This window comes from Cololabis saira, chromosome 8, assembly GCF_033807715.1.
Source record: "Cololabis saira isolate AMF1-May2022 chromosome 8, fColSai1.1, whole genome shotgun sequence".
Classification (NCBI taxonomy): Eukaryota; Metazoa; Chordata; class Actinopteri; order Beloniformes; family Belonidae; genus Cololabis; species Cololabis saira.
In genome coordinates, this window is record NC_084594.1 from 44,627,226 (window position 1) to 44,646,167 (window position 18,942).

General features: G+C 43.0%; 1 protein-coding gene across 1 annotated transcript in view; it reads left to right on the top strand.

Moving 5' to 3' along the window:
• The window catches only part of cdh4 (cadherin 4, type 1, R-cadherin (retinal)), a 366,103-nt gene that overhangs the window by 64,595 nt on the left and 282,566 nt on the right, over window positions 1-18,942 (top strand). The window lies entirely within an intron of this gene.

The following is an 18,942-nucleotide window of genomic DNA, read 5'->3' on the forward strand; positions in this document are numbered from 1 at the left end:
CAAGTCGGTTTGTGTGTCTGCTGGCTTGTGTGGGAAAGAGCACATTTCTTTGTGTTTCACTTTGCACAAACCGTGCTTCACCCTAATTTAATGTTGGTTCCCTTTTTAAAAGAGCTCATCTTGCATTACAACACATTTACCATATTAATAGTGATGGTCATTCACATGCAGATAAAGAAGAGGCTTCTGGAACGTTTCCAAATCCTCCTTTCACCTCACTCGACATTCCTCGATATGTATTGTTCCTGGAGCATTGTAGTTATATTCTGCTACTCAAAGACATCAATGTGTGCACGGTATTCTTTCTTTCACATATTTGCATACATGCATCCATTAAAGGACAAGTTGAAGGAGAAAACACGTTACATGTGCACCCTTTTATTGTTTGGTTCTTTTTTTTGTCTCCATTTATTTCCCCTCTGATGTTTGGTGGTGGACTACTAGCTGCTGTAACTCTGATACGTCGTTTTTATTATCATTAATCTTTCATTCTTGTGCTGAAATCAAGTCAGCCAGGTGGGTGAACTGTTGTCGTCGCTAATATTCTGGCAACAAAGCGCAGCTGAGACGGCGTTTAACCTTTGCAAGTTGTTCCGATTTGTCAGTCAAATACGATTGTTGAGAATATTTCTACTTTGGTCAAACCAGGATTGGCTACAAATGAGGCCCGGAGAGAATGGAACACAAGCCTGTAGGACTGCTTTTACACAAAGATGTCCCCCGTCGTAGGGACGGGCCGAGGATTGAAGTGCAAGCTGCTGCGAGTCTGGCTGCTTCCTGTAAATGTCAATGTGCGTTTATCCGTGAAGAGAGCTGCTGGGTTTCCTTGGTCATAGCCACTCCCCTCGAGTCAGCGTTGCCATGGAATTGTATTTCTCAACTCACCTGTTTGCTAGATGGGTGATATTTTTTTTTTCCATGTTTCTTTATTGGGTAGTCGATGTAATGCATATTACACAATAAACATTTTTTAAAGGATTCAACAAAATACCCCGTTTTATATTTTACCACACACACACACAAAACAAAAAAAATCAAATCAAATAAAAAAAGTAAAATAAAGGACACAAAACTTAACATAACATACATCCCAAAACACACACACTGCAAAATACGTAATTATAAACAGGTCCCAAAGTAAGTACCAATTACCAATAAAACTCTGACTGAAAACAATAATAATAGGACAAATAAAGTAATAAAATAAAATACAGGACACACAGCAACAAAAATAAATAAAAAAAAATAAAAAATAAAATTAAATAAGATAAATAAATAAAAAATAAAATAAACATAAGAGGAATATAAGAGTTAATTTAATTTTAATGTATTCATTATAATAAGAGGAACACTAAAAAAAATAGACATGGTTAGCAATATCATACTTCCCTACAAATAAATGAAATCAAATTAAATTAATCTTCCAAGGATACCAAGAATAGGTTCCCAAATATAAGAAAACTTATCAGAGCAACCCCTAATACCATATTTCATTTTCTCTAAATATAAAAAGGACATCAGGTCTTTCAACCAAGAATTGGGAGATGGAGGTTTTTGGGTGATATTTGGCACTGTAAATGAAATGATGCTGTTTATTGTGACCCTGAGGGGACTGGATGGTACGAGTGTGCAGGGCTGATCCAGACCTGCAGGGTCCCGCTGGGCCGACCCGCTGGCCAAAGAACCACCATTATTGCTTCTCTGCTGCATGAGTGGCCGTGATGAACAGGAATTAATCACACTGTCTCTTCCTCCAGATTCCTGCTTGATTTATGAGTTTTTCCCTTTAATCTCACATCCTCTTTTCATCTTGATATCCGTAGCCCTTATTGGAAAATAAGTTAAACTCTGGGTGGACACGATGTACATTTTAGTGGATTTCCCCTCCATAATGTCTTCTATTTTGTCCTGACTCTCTAATCTATCCATCTTTAACCCTGGTACTGTCTTTGGGTCAAAATGACCTCATTCTCCTGTTCCTTCTTTCCTCCTGCTCTCTCCTTCCTTCTCCCTTCCTCTTTACTCCCTTCCTTCCTTCTTTCCCCACTTCCTTCCTTCTTTTCTCCCCTCGTACATTCTTTCCTTGTTTTCTCCTTTCCTTCCTTCCTTCTTTTTTCCCTTCCTTCCTTTCTCCCTTTCTTCCTTCTTTTCTCCCTTCCTTCTTTCCTTGTTTTCTTCTTTCCTCCCTCCCTCCCTCCCTCCCTCCCTCCCTCCCTTCCTCCCTTCCTTCCTTCCTTCCTTCCTTCCTTCCTTCCTTCCTTCCTTCCTTCCTTCCTTCCTTCCTTCCTTCCTTCCTTCCTTCCTTCCTTCCTTCCTTCCTTCCTTCCTTCCTTCCATCCTTCCTCCCTCCCTCCCTTCTTTCTTTCCTCCCTCCCTCCCTCCCTCCCTCCCTCCCTCCCTTCCTTCCTTCCTTCCTTCCTTCCTTCCTTCCTTCCTTCCTTCCTTCCTTCCTTCCTTCCTTCCTTCCTTCCTTCCTTCCTTCCTTCCTTCCTTCCTTCCTTCCTTCCTTCATTCCTTCTTTTTCTCCCTTCCTTCCTTCTTTCCTCCCTTCTTTCCTTCCTTCCTTCCTTCCTTCTTTTCTCCCTTCTTTCCTTCTTTTCTCCCTTCCTTCGTTCTTTTTTCCCCTTCCTTCCTTCCTTCCTTCCTTCCGTCCTTCCTTCCTTCCTTCCTTCCTTCCTTCCTTCCTTCCTTCCTTCCTTCCTCTCTTCCTTCTTTTCACCCTTCCTTCCTTCTCTTCTCCCTTCCTTCCTTCCTTCCTTCCTTCCTTCCTTCCTTCCTTCCTTCCTTCCTTCCTTCCTTCCTTCCTTCCTTCCTTCCTTCCTCTCTTCCTTCTTTTCACCCTTCCTTCCTTCTCTTCTCCCTTCCTTCCTTCCTTCCTTCCTTCCTTCCTTCCTTCCTTCCTTCCTTCCTTCCTTCCTTCCTTCCTTCCTTCCTTCCTTCCTTCCTTCCTTCCTTCCTTCCTCTCTTCCTTCTTTTCACCCTTCCTTCCTTCTCTTCTCCCTTCCTTCCTTCCTTCCTTCCTTCCTTCCTTCCTTCCTTCCTTCCTTCCTTCCTTCCTTCCTTCCTTCCTTCCTTCCTTCCTTCCTTCCTTCCTTCCTTCCTTCCTTCCTTCCTTCCTTCCTTCCTTCTTTCCTTCCTTCCTTCCTTGACCCGGAGACAGCACAAGGGTTAATAGTTCCTCAGCACTTCCAGGTAAAGGGCCTGGTAGTGGAGCTGACAGCTGACTGAACATGAGCTGCATCAAAGATGGACGTTCGTCACTTTAACCGAGACATTACCAGCTCCAGACGACAGGGCAAACACGCAGCCTCTAAACGGAGAGAAATGCTTTATTCTATCATCCCACTTTCCCTCAAGCTTTTTTATTGCAATTTTACTCTAATCGTGCTCCTGGAAACTTCTATCGGGTCTGCAATTTGAGGCAGGAGTTGATTAGCAAACATGCAAGTTGGAAACAACAGTGGTGCTTTAGCGGTGCTGCTGGGGGCGAGTTCAGCTCCTTGATGAAGTTGAGGGGTTTGCACAGAGGTTTTTCATCGTCCAGCCTCGCAGCAACTCGAGAGGAGGTTCAGTCAGTGATGCATCTTTTTCTCTGTTGAGCTGAAAGGAAAGGGAGAGTAAATGACTATCGATTGGTCTAGCCGCAGGGTTGGAGTTCGCGGCCCGCTAACTGCCAATCTGGCTGAGTGGCTATTATTAGCACTGCTCAACATGTCGTGCACAGCCCAGGTAAGTGGGTGTCCCTGACAAATGCTGTTTGCCAGCCCAGTCCATTATCTGTGGGAGCAGGATGACCGCTGGGCCTCTCTGCTAATATGCAAGGAGATGCGTATCAGTTCAAATTAAGAGGAAGGCCTCCCAGAGACCGGGGGATGTAATTGTTTTTGACAAGCCACAGCCCCACAGTCGTGAACCCTCCGCAGAGGAAATGGATGAAATTCTTCATGATGGCAGAATCGGGGGTAGGAAAAGCCACCTCCCCACCTCGCAGAAGGGTGATGTTCAGGTTCATCTGCTCCATCTTTTCTTCCATAAATAAACATGTTTACCAGATTATTTTTTTAAATCTCAATCAAATCTGCAAGAATGTGTTGATATGACAGGGATTTACTTTAAGTTCGTTCAGCAGATGCTGATTTTAACTTTTATTAACCCTTGTGCTGTCTCCGGGTCAAGGAAGAAGGAAGAGAGGAAGGAGGAAAGAAGGAGGGAAGGAAGGAAGGAAGGAAGGAAGGAAGGAAGGAAGGAAGGAAGGAAGGAAGGAAGGAAGGAAGGAAGGAAGGAAGGAAGGAAGGAAGGAAGGAGCAGGAGGAAAGAAGGAAGGGAGGGAAAAAGAAGGAAGGAAGGAAGGACGGAAGGAAGGACGGAAGGAAGGAAGGAAGGAAGGAAGGAAGGAAGGAAGGAAGGAAGGAAGGAAGGAAGGAAGGAAGAGATGGAAGAAGGAAGAGAGAGCAGGAGGAAAGAAGGAAGGAAGGGAAAAAGGAAGGGAGGAAGGAAGGAAGGAAGGAAGGAAGGAAGGAAGGAAGGAAGGAAGGAAGGAGCAGGAGGAAAGAAGGAAGGGAGGGAAAAAGAAGGAAGGAAGGAAGGACGGAAGGAAGAGATGGAAGAAGGAAGGAGAGAGCACGAGGAAAGAAGGAAGGAAGGGAAAAAGGAAGGAAGGAAGGAAGGAAGGAAGGAAGGAAGGAAGGAAGGAAGGAAGGAAGGAAGGAAGGAAGGAATGAAGGGAGGGAGGGAGATAAGAGGAAGTGAAGAAGGAAGGAGAGAGCAGGAGGAAAGAAGGAAGGAAGGGAAAAAGGAAGGAAGGAAGGAAGGAAGGAAGGAGAAAAGAGGAAGGAAGGAAGGAAGGAAGGAAGGAAGGAAGGAAGGAAGGAAGGAAGGAAGGAGAAAAGAGGAAGGAAGGAAGGAAGGAAGGAAGGAAGGAAGGAAGGAAGGAAGGAAGGAAGGAAGGGAGGAGAAAAGAGGAAGGAAGGAAGGAAGGAGAAAAGAGGAAGGAAGGAAGGAAGGAAGGAAGGAAGGAGAAAAGAGGAAGGAAGGAAGGAAGGGAGGAAGGAAGGAAGGAAGGAAGGAAGGAAGGAAGGAAGGAAGGAAGGAAGGAAGGAAGGAAGGAAGGAAGGAAGGAAGGAAGGAAGGAAGGAAGGAAGGAAGGAAGGAAGGAAGGAAGGAAGGAAGGAAGGAAGGAAGGAAGTCATTTTGACCCGAAGACAGTACCAGGGTTAATCCCAAGGGTGCAGGACCTGAACAGTTGACGTGTGGAGTTTGAGGATCGAACCTGCAGATTCCTGATTGATGGACGGCTTCATCTCCGGAGCTACAGTCGTCCTTCAGTCGACATTTCAGATTCCAGAGTCGTCAGTGATGTTCTGCTTATCTGGCTTTATTCTTTGACACTTGGTTTGCAGGAAAAAAAATGAAGCAAGAGAAAAAGAGATTGTGTCAATGCTTTGATATGAGAACAAAGCAACTGGAATCTCTTAGCAGGCCACCGACAGCGTGCAGTTTAAAACATCTGCTCGGCTCGCGCTGATTGCATCATTTGAAGCAGCTTTTTTGACTCTCGTGTCTGAACAGTTCACGGAGGACAAACTGAAAATCTGCCTGTAACTTACCTGACGTGTTTACGCATCGGGCAGATTCACCGGCACAACCGAGATGTCAGGAGAGCAGTGGTGAGCAGCTCCTCCGTGCAGGGGTCAGGGGTCACCACCATGCCTTTAATAGGCAGTTCCTTGGAATACAAGTCCCCGTTCTCCAGGTCAGATATCGTTCAGGTCATTTTATACTCATATTGAACGCACTCATATTTTGTTCATTCAGTCAAAACTATTAAAAATCCATGATCTTGTAAAATATTATATGTCAATAATCCTATTTAAAGCATTCAACAAATTACTACCAAGTAACATACAAGGTTTTTTCACAGTTCAAGAGAAAACTTATAATTTGAGAGGATATGGTGATTTTAAAATACCTAAAGTTCGAACTACTGGTAAAAGTTTGTGTGTGTCTGTATGTGGTGTAAGACTTTGGAACAGTCTGGAAATCCAACAAAGTCTCACTCCTGACTCGTCATAAACCGACGCTTGGTCAGCACCCTTTAGCGACACATACTGACGCAAAAGGTACCCATCTGCATCTCTTTCAGACGCAAGTACAATACAATTGACTCCCATGTAATCCCGTCTGCGGCTATATGTGACGCTCAGAGCAGGTGATCACCGCGAGCGGTTTCCTCATTCCTCTTTTTAAAAAAATGCATATACTTCAATTTAAAAGTGTGGTTTGATGACATTTCTAGCAAGAAATATGCATTTTTTTCCCACAATCTCTGTTCAGTGAGTATCATGCATGGTTTATCAGTTATTAAGAAGCATTTTTCCACTTTGGATTTGGCCAGAGTGAAATGGGGATGTTCGGCACCAACAAACCACAGCAGCCTTTTTGAAAAATATATTTTTAGTTTAATGCATTGCATGCATGCGTTTATAATTCCCATATATTCTGTGACTGTACTAGTTGTCTGACATTTTTGGGAGATGTATATATATATATATTTTAAAAACTTAAATAGGGGATTAGTAGCCGTCGTCCCGCTGTATCCCCCACACCTTTTGCGTCAGTATGTGTCGCTAAAGGGTCCAGACCAAGCGTGGGTTTTTGACGAGTCGGGAGTGAGACTGTGTTGGGATATCCAACACAAGCAATGCAGAAATATCCACAGATTTAAATGGCTATATAAACACATGGTCTGGTCAAATTATACAGAGAGTGGGTGGTAACACTGTGTTAAATCAACTTCGGTTCAGAATCATTTTTATTATAATTTGATATAGGTCTTTTGTTCATTGTTTTGGTTTAAATGTTGAGACAGGAGGAAGCCTTAAAAACATCTGTCAAGTTGTTAATGAGAAACAGGGGTGGGATTAAATACGTTTTCTTCTTCCCACTCCCTTTCGAGTGTTAACGAGTTAATTTGTATTTTGAACCTGCACCTGATAAACCTGATAAAGGTATTTGTTTAATTCTCTGTTGCACGCAGGTCACTTATGTTATGTTGTATTGCTCAAAATAAAATATGAATTGAATTGAATTGAATTGAATACTGCTCAACATAAGGGAGGGGGGTTGTGATAAAGGAGTAGAGCGCTATTCCTAATCCAGACCTCGTGTTCTGCTTTGCAAAAAGATCTAGTCCAGATCAGACTTTCACATTAACCAGCCCCCGTTAGGAACAGCGTATCAATCAATCTGGTAATTCAATGAAAGGAATGATGAACGATGCTGATGGAAGCTGAAGACATAGAAACAGATTTAGATTTAAAGATAAGGAGACAAGTATCGGATGATGACTTATTGATGTACAAGGCCTGACACCGGGGAGTAGAGTGAGTTACACGTGAGCGCTCACTTCTACTCTGGTTGGTACTGAAGCTCCTGCTGAGGGATCCCCCCCCCGATGCCTCCCATCAACACGCCTGCTAATATATATATTAATATATATATTATTATATATATTAATATATATATATATTAATATGGCTCAATCTTCTGGTCCAGGGTTAGTGAAACGCAGAGGTGGTAGTAACGAGTTACATTTACTTGAGTAAGTTTTGGGAAATGTTGTACTTTTAGGAGTAGTTTTGAATCACTATACTTTTTACTTTTACTTGAGTAGATTTGTGAAGAAGAAACTGTTCCTCTTACTCCGCTACATTAGGCTACGTTGAGCTGTTACTTTTCTTTTATCCCTTTTATCCACGTACGCGTCAATCTCATGACATCACTGAGTGATTCTTTGGGAAAAATGTTTGTTTTTGCATGTTTAGTCACATTTACACAGACTCAAACACACACAGAGTTTCTATGAGTTCATGTTTGTTCTAGTTCTGCCTGGTTAAAAAAGAAAAGCACAAAGGCTTGAAATTTTGTGCTACTTGTGCTTAATTAATTTTTTTTATTGTGTTATTATTTTATTTATTTTATTATGCATTAAATTACTTTCATTTACTTTAAGACTTTTATTAATTTTAATTTATTTTATTATTTTATTGATTTAATTTGCCTGAAGATGATTATTTTGTACTTTTGTCTGTTTGAATGGTTGTGTTAAAAAAATAAATCAGACATTAATCAACAGTTACTCAGTACTTGATTAGTTTTTCCAGTACTTTTTTACTTTTACTCAAGTAATTATTTGGATGACTACTTTTTACTTCTACTTGAGTCATATTATTCTGAAGTAACAGTACTTTTACTTGAGTACAATTTTTGGCTACTCTACCCAGCTCTGGTTAAACGCACACGGTCTACGTCCAGCTCCCAGAGCCGTGACATGTTTACCTGCATATGCATCTGTAGAACTTATGGCGCTTTTTCCACTAGTACCTACTGAGCCTCGTCTCGACTTGACTCGCCCTCGTTTCTTTTCAATACCCAGATCAGAAGTAGGAGGTTGGAGAAGCTGCTGTGACGTATTTGATTGTGTGATCTGAATGAAGAAGACAACAACACTAAAGATGTAGAACCTGGAGGAGATGATAGATGTGCTGCTGGGTCTGTGGATTGTGTTCGATATCAAGTTAAAACATGAGAGTGAGAGAAGTTTCAAGCGGCGACGTTTTTTAATAAATTTTGTTTGTCTCGGCGCTGCTGAAAAGTCAGCTGGAGCCGTGAGCAGCTATGAAGAGACAGAGCTCCTGGTAGATCTGGTCGTTCCTTATCGCCGTCTAGATCCCTTTTTAATTCTCTCCTCAGCACCAGGTTTATGAACATCTGACCCTCAGAGTTGGATCATGAAACAGACTTTTGCTGGTTGAATAAAATGAACAAGAATCCGTCAGAGTCTCTTTCTCTGATTTCCTCCTCCTGACTCAGACGTCTGACTCCAACCCCCCGACCAATCGGTGGCCTGTAGTGTGATGATGTCAGATACAGCCGACTCAGCCGCTTAGAACCTCGGCAGAATAGTTCTGGTGGAAAAGCTCCATTAGAGAGACTCCTGGACCAACCCGTGTTAGTGAAAGGTAAAAAGTGATTTTCCTGCACTAGTTTGAAGCATCGCCTTTACACAGAGGCTTTTGAAGTTGATGTGTGACGGTCCCACACACGGCGGTGTTCCCGCTGCGCTCCATGCTGAACAATGAGAGCATTAACAAAAACCTGTTTGAAGGTATAAATACGTCTGACAGTCAGCCCCCCGGGAAATGCCTAAACTAATTGTTTGTTTTATCTGGCTATTCTACACCCAATTTGCCAATATTTATGTGGCAGGAAGACAAAGCGGTGGCTGCAGCCGGTGCTCGCCGAGACGGTGCTCGCAGAGACGGTGCTCGCAGAGCCGGTGCTCGCAGAGCCGGTGCTCGCAGAGACGGTGCTCGCAGAGCCGGTGCTCGCAGAGACGGTGCTCGCAGAGACGGTGCTCGCAGAGACGGTGCTCGCAGAGACGGGGACCGGCAGGGACGGGTCTCGGACGGGTGCACGCTGCTAGTATTTCAGGTGTTTCTATCGTGTTACAGTAGAGGAGGACAACAGCGGTCCGGATGTGGGGACCAAGGGATGACTGACAGGTCAGGTGATGTGGTGCAACCAGTACTGGAGTTGAGGGGGGATGAGGGGAGATGAGGGGGGATGGCATCCCCCCTGAAATAAAAACGGTCCAAATCATCCCCCCTGTAAAACTGCCATCCCTCCTTTCCATCCCTTATGTCATTTCATCAATGAATGTGGTTTTACTGCTATTTCAACATTTAGAGTCATAACCAGAAAAATAACACCAGAAAAATAACTTATTTGACAATTTTCACCTGTTTCAAGTAAATTTTCACTTGAAATAAGTAGGAAAATGTGCCAGTGGGACAAGATTTATCTTCTATCTTCTTTCTTATCTTCTCCGCAAAAAAATCTTGTTCCAATGGCAGATTTTTCTACTTATTTCAAGTGAAAATCTACTTGAAACAGGTGAAAATTGTTGTTTTTTCCAGTGATGAGTCTTGTTTTAAGTGTAATTAGATTTTTTTACTAAAATGAGACATTTTAACTAGAAATAAGACAAATATTCTTGTTAAGATTTTGAGTTTTTGCAGTGATCCATGTTACTTATCCTGTGAAGGACAGAGGCATATTGATAAGTTCAGAAAAGTGTTTTTTATTGTTGTGTTTTGATGTATTTGATGTAAGCCCAGTGGATATTTAAAGCTTACAGAAGGCTGCATTTAACTGCTGCTATGTCATTCCTGCAGTATTTCTGCAGGTGTTTTGGTCACTGCTATTATTTGTAATATATTATATTATTTGTAATCAGCACAAATTATCTGTCCCCATATGATCAAATCCACCATCCCCCCTGATTTATTTTTACAACTCGAGTACTGGGTGCAACACAACAGCCTGACCTGTAGAGCAGCAGGCAGCATGTGCTGCTGCATCACGCCGTACGGCGCTACCAGGGCCCAGACCTTGGATACTAACGCTGCTGCGCTGGGACGTTCTGAGCCCGTGCTCATTAGAATCTGTCGTCCTTCACTGCCAGGTAAACTGACCCTGCTTTTTTTGTTGTTTCTTTTTAAATAATTCCTCACATTTTTTTTTGTTGCAGTTGCTTTTTCAAGTGGACCATATGGTGGAGCTCTGTTGCAAGCTGCTCCGCTCAACACTAACACAAAAGTTAGGTACCAGGAGACATCATTAAGGCTGAGGAGGAGTGTTGGAAAGTTTCAACAACTTTAAATAAAACATACTCGGGTTTTTCTCTCAAGTGCTTCCTAATCTCACAAAACACTGACCTGTTATTGTGTAGGTGCGACCAGTACTCGAGTTGTAAAATATAATCAGGGGGGATGGTGGATTTGATCATATGGGGACAGATAATTTGTGCTGATTACAAATAATATAATATATTACAAATAATAGCAGTGACCAAAACAGCTGCAGAAATACTGCAGGAATGACATAGCAGCAGTTAAATGCAGCCTTCTGTAAGCTTTAAATATCCACTGGGCTTACATCAAATACATCAAAACACAACAATAAAAAACACTTTTCTGAACTTATCAATATGACTCTGTCCTTCACAGGATAAGTAACATGGATCACTGCAAAAACTCACAATCAAAGAATATTTGTCTTATTTCTAGTTAAAATGTCTCATTTTAGTAAAAAAAATCTCATTACACTTAAAACAAGACTCATTACTGGAAAAAACAACAATTTTCACCTGTTTCTAGTAGATTTTCACTTGAAATAAGTAGAAAAATCTGCCAGTGGAACAAGATTTTTTTGCTTGTAATAAGAAGATAAATCTTGTTCCACTGGCAGATTTTCCTACTTATTTCAAGTGAAAATTGACTTGAAACAGGTGAAAATTGTCAAATAAGTTATTTTTCTGGTGATGACTCTAAATGTTGAAATAGCAGTAAAACCACATTCATTGATGAAATGACATAAGGGATGGAAAGGAGGGATGGCAGTTTTACAGGGGGGATGATTTGGACCGTTTTTATTTCAGGGGGGGATGCCATCCCCCCTCATCCCCCTCATCCCCCCTCATCCCCCCTCATCCCCCTCATCCCCCCTCATCCCCTTCATCCCCCTCATCCCCCTCAACTCCAGTACTGGGTGCGACGCTTGCCATGGTACAACAATAAGAAGTTGTCTGTTTGTGTCACGGAGCAGAAAAAGTGATTACCAGGTGTTTAAAAATAAAACGACAGCAATTCATGCATTGCAGGAGCTTTCTAATGATTCTTACAGAAGCTTCAAAGTGTAACAGTTGATGATATCTAGATGCTATCAATAGCCGAAGCACACACACACACACACACACACACACACACACACACACACACACACACAGACACACACACACACACACACACACACACACACACACACACACACACACACACACACACACACACACACACACACACACACGCAGCATCCCTTACAGTCAGTCACTGACACTGAGATCTGAAACCAATTTCAGATCTGTCATGTCCCCATTAAAACCCGAGCGTTAATTACACCTTATAAAAAGCCTGTCATGTTTCATAATCCCACAAGCAGTAACAGTTCAAATTCAATCAGCCACTCACATCTAACATTGAATAAGCGCACCGTCGCTCTGTAATTGAGCGGTTGTCCAGGAGAGCGCGCGGCTGCCGGTGCAGACGTGTTGATTGTTCTCCAGCGCGGCCTCATATCTGACCTTGAAGCTCCGAAGGCCTCGTCCTCCTCCGTCCTCCTCCGTCCTCCCCCGTCCTCCCCCGTCCTCCTCCGTCCTCCCCCGTCCTCCCCCGGCCTCCTCCGGGCTGAAGGAGGTGGTGGGACGAGTGCGGAGCTGTGTCTGGTTAGCATGCAGATCACGTCGGCCCTGCCGGCTGGCCGGCTGCTGAGGACGGGGCTAGCGCTCGCTCCTCTGACCGGCCCGTTCCTCCCTCGCTCCATCTCTTTGCTCTGCTCTGTTCTTTCCCCCACACGCTGCTGTTTGTTTCCTCTCTGCGTTTTCTTTTACCATTAACTGGAGCATTTCTCTCCCAGCTCTTTTACATAAACACGATCAGTAGAGCATAGGAAAGGAAATATATTCGTAGAGAGAACAAATTGCTCTCCATTGACTTTAAACATGTCCAGTTTCTGCAAAGCTTCACTGTTTACAGGACGTTTATCCCTGGAAATCTGAAACTCACATTTTCCAGTTTCCTGGGCCGATGATATTCTTCAAAAAAAGGTCCAGTTGAGAAGAGACAGCACACTTTAACCCTGGTACTGTGTTTGGGTCAAAATGACCTCATACTCCTGTTCCTTCTTTCCTCCTGCTCTCTCCTTCCTTCTTCCCTTGCTCTTTTCTCCCTTCCTTCTTTCCTTGTTTCTTTCCTTCCTTCCTTCCTTCCTTCCTTCCTTCCTTCTTTTTCCCTTCCTTCCTTCTTTCCTCCTGCTCTCTCTCTCCTTCTCCCTTTCTCTTTACTTCCTTCTTCCCTTCCTTCCTTCCTTCCTTCCTTCCTTCCTTCCTTCCTTCCTTCCTTCCTTCCTTCCTTCCTTCCTTCCTTCCTTCCTTCCTTCCTTCATCCATCCATCCATCCATCATCCACCCTTCCTTCCTTCCTTCCTTCCTTCCTTCCTTCCTTCCTTCCTTCCTTCTTTCCTCCTGCTCTCTCCTTCCTTCTTCCCTTCCTCTTTTCTTCTTTTCTTCCTTCCTTCCTTCTTTTTTCCCTTCCTTCCTTCTTCCCTTGCTCTTTTCTCCCTTCCTTCTTTCCTTGTTTCTTGTTTCTTTTCTTCCTTCCTTCTTTTCTTCCTTCCTTCCTTCCTTCCTTCCTTCCTTCCTTCCTTCCTTCCTTCCTTCCTTCCTTCCTTCTTTTTCCCTTCCTTCCTTCTTTCCTCCTGCTCTCTCCTTCCTTCTCCCTTTCTCTTTACTTCCTTCCTTCCTTCCTTCCTTCCTTCCTTCCTTCCTTCCTTCCTTCCTTCCTTCCTTCCTTCCTTCCTTCCTTCCTTCCTTCCTTCCTTCCTTCCTTCCTTCCTTCCTTCATCCATCCATCCATCCATCATCCACCCTTCCTTCCTTCCTTCCTTCCTTCCTTCCTTCCTTCCTTCCTTCCTTCCTTCTTTCCTCCTGCTCTCTCCTTCCTTCTTCCCTTCCTCTTTTCTTCTTTTCTTCCTTCCTTCCTTCTTTTTTCCCTTCCTTCCTTCTTCCCTTGCTCTTTTCTCCCTTCCTTCTTTCCTTGTTTCTTGTTTCTTTTCTTCCTTCCTTCTTTTCTTCCTTCCTTCTTTTCTTCCTTCCTTCCTTCCTTCCTTCCTTCCTTCCTTCCTTCCTTCCTTCCTTCCTTCCTTCCTTCCTTCCTTCCTTCCTTCCTTCCTTCCTTCCTTCCTTCCTTCCTTCCTTCCTTCCTTCTTCTCCTCCTTCCTTGACCCAAAGACAGCACAAGGGTTAACTGGATCAGTCGCCTCTATTTATTTATTTTCATTATTCATTCATTTTCATTAAAGTGCACCAATTATTAATACCTTTTCACTTCTTTATTTTTTTTATCTACAAACCATCAACTGAAAATAAAGTGTAACTGTGTCTGACGTTACATTTAGATAAACATCTGATCTGCAGGATTAGTTACGATGTTAAATGACTCCCATAAACACACATCTTTCCACAGGACATGAAGAAGCCAACACCTTTACACATTTGTGGAAGGGACCATGTATTTATTCTGATGCTTAAATCCCGTCATATCAGCTCCCAGATACCTGAGCATGTTTTCTTAAATCAGTTTGCTGAATCGGTCAGTGTTTTGGTGCATTTGCGGCAAATGAAATGGTTTAATCCCTCCAGTAAAGTCATGTGTTTATGTGGCGTGGTCATGCTGCTGCCGTCGGCATGACAACCTCCCCTCTGTGCAAATTTTAGTGTGCATTTTTGTTATGCTTGTAATTTGTCAGTATTTGGCGAGTGCTGGAGTCCAGGACAGAGCGTGATCCGTCTGTCACTGCTTGGCTGGTAGCGGTTAGTTGTACCCTGTAGTTTGGTCCCAAATTGGCAAAATTTGTCCCGGACACATTGAAGTTGGTCCAACTTAAGAGTGTCACTCACAACCGCAATGTAGACGGTGAGCCAGATGCCGCGTCCAGAGGGAGGCGAGACGGGAAACAGCAGCTTTGATTTGCTTCTGGGGTTTTTTCATGAGCATCCTCCCACTCATGTGGTGTTTTGGACAGCGTTGTGTGTGTCTGTGTTTGCTAACCTTGGTAGGGTTCTCTCGCTGCTTTGAAAAGCTGCCTCTTCGGCGAGAAGTGATGGGCTGGGAAGGTCAGGAAATGTGAAGTGCACTCAGGCAGAAAAATGAAGAGAGAATCAGGTGGACCACTAAGACTTATCACGTCGGCGTGACCCGCCTGCAGCCTCCCTGGCGGAGGCAGAGCGGGTCAGAGTTTAAGTAGCTGTCACGGTGATGTCTGTGGGGATCAGGAGGAGGAAGTCGGGGTCTGATGGGAACCAAAAATGTCACGCGTGGCTTTGCTAGTTGGATTTTCTTTCCTGGCAGTGTTGGAGGACACACTTGTACAATTTTGGAGATTTTGAACTGATGCCAGCAATATTTAACTGAACATAAGTGGCATCTGCAGTCATTATATTAGTGCAGCTATTATGTATTATCAATGAATGTGGTTTTACTGCTATTTCAACATTTAGAGTCATCACCAGAAAAATACCACCAGAAAAAAAACTTATTTGACAATTTTCACCTGTTTCAAGTAAATTTTCACTTGAAATAAGTAGAAAAATCTGCCAGTGGAACAAGATTTATCTTCTTATTACAAGCAAAAAAATCTTGTTCCACTGGCAGATTTGTCTGCTAATTTTAAGTGAAAATTTACTTGAAACAGGTGAAAATTGTTGTTTTTTCCAGTGATGAGTCTTGTTTTAAGTGTAATGAGATTTTCTTTTACTAAAATGAGACATTTTAACTAGAAATAAGACACATATTCTTGTTAAGATTGTGAGTTTTTGCAGTGATCCATGTTACTTATCCTGTGAAGGACAGAGTCATATTGATAAGTTCAGAAAAGTGTTTTTTATTGTGTGTTTTGATGTATTTGATGTAAGTCCAGTGGATATTTAAAGCTTACAGAAGGCTGCATTTAACTGCTGCTATGTCATTCCTGCAGTATTTCTGCAGGTGTTTTGGTCACTGCTATTATTTGTAATATATTATATTATTCAGCACAAATTATCTGTCCCCATATGATAAAATCCACCATCCCCCCTGATTTTCTTTTACAACTCGAGTACTGGATAGGGAAGACTGACTGCTGGAAGGAAGCGGCGTGAATGGCTTATATATCCATCAAAGGGTATACAGTCACCTTAATTAAGATAAGATTGTCCTTTATTTCTCCCTCAATGGGGAAATTCACTTTGTGCAGCAGCAGTACACTCAACACACACACATGCAGGGAAAGGGTAAAAAATGTAAAGAATATATGACGACAAGAAATGGCATTTACCAAGAGCAAAGCGCTCTGGCGCAGCACTGGACCCGCCTGGCCGTCCAAGAGAGACCCACCTTTGACGGAAATAAGTTGGAAGTGATTGTATTACTGTCAACAATGGTTTCTTCACTTTCTCCACCTGCAGAGCATCTTTACGCCAACGTTCAGCAGTAGATTCTCTCTCTGCAGATCTGAATACAATCTGAAGGTCAAGGTTATGCTCTCTCGCATTTTTAAGGTTAATTCCTTAGACGTGCTTACGTTGGAAGTGTTATCTTCTGCCTTGGTCGGAATGACCACACAGGAGTGTGGGGTCAATGTGAAAAGATGAGAGGAATGTTGTGAAGCGATTGTTGTGGGACCCAGATGCAGGAGAGAGCAGGAGGCAGGAGTTCCAAAGAGGCAGGACTTATTGAAGCAAACAAAAAGCGCTGCTTTGCAGGATGGCAAAAACTCCAAACCAGAATCCAAAACTATTAAACACAAGGGAAACCACGGAGGGAGGAAACAGTACGGACCAGCAGGGAGCAAAGGGAAAGAGAAAACCAGATATACACAAGGGTTAACGAGACACAGGTGCAGACAATCAGGGCCAATGGGAAACAGGAAGGTCAAACCAGAAACACAAAGACACCTTCAAAATAAAACAGGAAGGTCAAACCAGAAACACAAAGACACTTTGCTTCAAAATAAAACAGGAAGTGTCAAACGCTGACAAGGAAGAAAAAGCAGCAGCAAAGCTTTTCTTTTTCCTCCACAGAGCATAGCAATTACTGTGTGAGGAGGGTTCAGAGAGTTACAGATAATGGCTTATATACCGTATTTTCCGCACTATAAGGCGCACCGCATTATAAGGCAACTAAATATCTGGTAAAATACCGTACTATAGTGTCTGGGGTTGAGTTACGTATCTACCTGATGGAGCTGCGCTACAGGAAATGCTACAAAATCCTACAGCAAATGCAAAAAAAAAAAAAAAACAAGAAGTACCGTATGTCAAACTTTATTAACAAAATAAAAACCAGCTTTGCTCCGTCTCGTCAAAGTCGCCATTATGCGAGTCAGCGTCGCTGCTGTTGTCTTGAACGTCTGTGATGATTCCTGACGTTTTTAGTGCCATTACTTTGGCGACACCAACTACATTACCCACAATCCCCCTGACTACAGTAACATACATTACCGTAATGATCATGTATAAGGCGCACTGCATTATAAAAGCTAAACCTAAAAGCCTTTAATTTTCTCAAAAACCGGCAGTGCGCCTTATAGTGCGGAAAATACGGTACATACCCCATTTCTATACACAGAAAGAGTGTGTGTGTGGGTCTCTGTTCTGACCACCAGCAGACCACAAATGCAGCTTAGACACATGAAGACACCTGAACAAAATGATGCTTCAAAAGGTGTAAAGCAGGACTGATTGTGGTTCCAAAAGACGATAATGTTCATCATTCAAACAAATCCAGTAAAAAAAGAAGCCCTTGAAAGAATACATTTACTGTTTTGGATGAGCCGAATCTACGCCTTGACCTTAATCCAAATACTTTGCCATCTGATGCTTGGTCATGCAAGACGGCCCATAAGTTCACTACACAGAAGGGTAAAACTCCCTGGAGGGGGGTGCAGAAGGCCGATGAGCTGCTCACAGACGTTTATTCAAGATGACTGATGGAGATTGAGATGGAGGCCGTTGGCAGGAGTGTACTCTGTGTCAAAAACAGCTGAGGGCTCAGAGTAAATACCCTCACACGTTTGATTGTTGCAAGATTTAGCAGCACCACGGTGAATATCGCATCCGTTTATTGATCAGATCTTGTCCTCCCAAGAAGTCTCAGCTAATGTTAGACATCAGTTCTGTGGTCACTGTGGACAGACAGTGATGCTGTAATGTACTAACGAAAGAAATGCCCACTGTCAGGCCGAGACTCAAAGCAGATGCAGAGATATTAGATAGTTACTAGATAACAAAAAGGCTTTTATTGAATTCACCGGAGACCTCGGACCGAGTGACAAACAAATGGCTATAAACAAAACTAGACACTATACTCTGACTATAGAGAATAAACACTCCAAGGAGGGAAAAATAACTAATAAAAAGAAACAAATAAACACACAATGCTCCATATGGAGGAAAACCTACATATAAAACACAAATCACTCTTAAAGAGGGAAAAACCAAGAACTAAGAATTTAAGCTAGGATATAACAAAAAAATTAAAAAATTAAAAAAATATTTAACGAGGAATAAACAGAAGGCTATTAATCTAAGCTAAGGTAGAAAATTTACAAAAAAAAACAAAAAAAAAAACACCCATCACGAGGAACATTCGGCTTACTATGGCGATTACTAAAGCCTGAGTTATGGTTCTGCGTCAAAACGACGCCGTGCACACGCCGTCACCGTGACGCCGTCGTGAACCCTTTGGACTTCTCTGTCACTCCATTTCTCCACGGTGCAGTTCCCCCCGTGACAGCTAGGTCGCAATCTTCTCCTGAATGGTTTATCCGACTTTTTCCGGTCACAGTGAATTAAAGAGATAAGGACTATTGTGGAAAAAAACAAAACACAAAAAATCACACATACACGAAGAAAAGAGTCCTGAGAGTTCACGACTGCTTCAAACCGGAAACCGGAAATGCGTTGCTTCCAAGCGAACCAATCACAGCCCTCTCGATCTGCGCGTGGTCTGCGTCGCTTCGACGCGTAGTTACAATTTTTGGGAGGTGCAGGTCAGTGACGGCGTCAGTGACGGCGTCAGTGACGGCGTGTGGTACCCTACGGCGTAGGCACGGCGTCGTTTTGATGCAGAACCATAACTCAGCCTTAAGGCTGTGGACGTGGACCAAGGCTCTGGTGCAGGACAAGGACGATATTTAAACACATGGAGGGAAATAGGGGACAGGTGGAAACACTTAGGACAATCAGACTGAGACACATGAGGAAGAGCAAGGGACCTGAAACCAGAG